This window comes from Priapulus caudatus, unplaced genomic scaffold (genome assembly GCF_000485595.1).
Source record: "Priapulus caudatus unplaced genomic scaffold, Priapulus_caudatus-5.0.1 Scaffold813, whole genome shotgun sequence".
NCBI lineage: Eukaryota > Metazoa > Priapulida > Priapulimorpha > Priapulimorphida > Priapulidae > Priapulus > Priapulus caudatus.
Window position 1 is genome coordinate 138,016 of NW_014577874.1, and position 1,041 is coordinate 139,056.

At 34.3% G+C, this 1,041-nt stretch overlaps 1 protein-coding gene across 1 annotated transcript in view; it reads right to left on the reverse strand.

Moving 5' to 3' along the window:
• LOC106813718 (coatomer subunit gamma-2-like) overlaps positions 1–686 on the reverse strand; it is an 11,577-nt gene extending 10,891 nt beyond the window's left edge. Inside the window, exon 1 of the mRNA XM_014817928.1 lies at positions 595–686. The gene's annotated coding sequence lies outside the window, so the exon portion shown is untranslated. The remainder of the gene's footprint in view (positions 1–594) is intronic.
• Between the last annotated feature and the right edge of the window lie 355 nt (positions 687–1,041).

Here is a 1,041-nt window from a genome sequence, read left to right on the forward strand (position 1 = left end):
GAAGTTGTATCGCGATATATCGAGTTTTCAAAATATATTGCAATATACCGATATACCGGTATATCGTTACACCCCTAGTGCGTAGCATATTATATTTTACATAGACATAAATAAATATGGCCCTAGTAGTAGTACTAGTACTACTAGTGTAGTAGTAGTAGTAGTAGTAGTAGTAGTAGTAGTAGTAGTAGTAGTATTACTATTACTTAGTAATGCCCTAATGAGTAATGGCTAATGCCGGCAATGCAAAAAGACACGTCTCAGACTCAATGAATGCGGACCAGCCGCATACTCTACAACACCCTTGTAGTTGCATCGACCACGTTTAGTTTTTACCAACAATAGGTGTTGCATGGAATATGGTAACCGAGATCTACAACAATGAGACCGTCACATAAAAAGTAACATAATGTCAATGATTGACGGCAATGCAGACCGACCGGCGAACTGTAACCCGATGGATTGTACGGTACCGATGGAATTTACGATGGAATTTACCACTTTTCAGTTAATCTATCCGTAGTACAACGAAGACAGACATTCATGTTACGCCTTAAATATACATCTGTAGATATTACTAAAGTAAAAACTCACTTATATTGCGACTGCTATCACGGTGAAATGATCAAAATTATGATGTTAACAGTTACCTTATTTCACTCTATTTTCGCCACGTCCCTTGATGTTCATTAGCGCCACCGTGCGGCAATATTATTGTACAATATACGTATTGTTCTATTATTTACTGTTTTTTTTAAATAATGTTCCACAGTTCCAAGCCAGATAAATTAAATGTCTTAAATGTGAAATACACACGACGGTTTTAAAAACACGCAATTTTTGAACGGTTAAAAAGAATAAAGCCGGTCTACTGTCAGTATGGACTGAAGAACACTGCATAATATAGCTTGCGATTTATTTATTTTTTTATTTATTTATTTATAGGCAATTATCCATCATATACAATATACATTGCATACTTTTACAATAAAAAATTTGAATTCATAAAATTGGATAATTACCAAGGATATATACACAAAA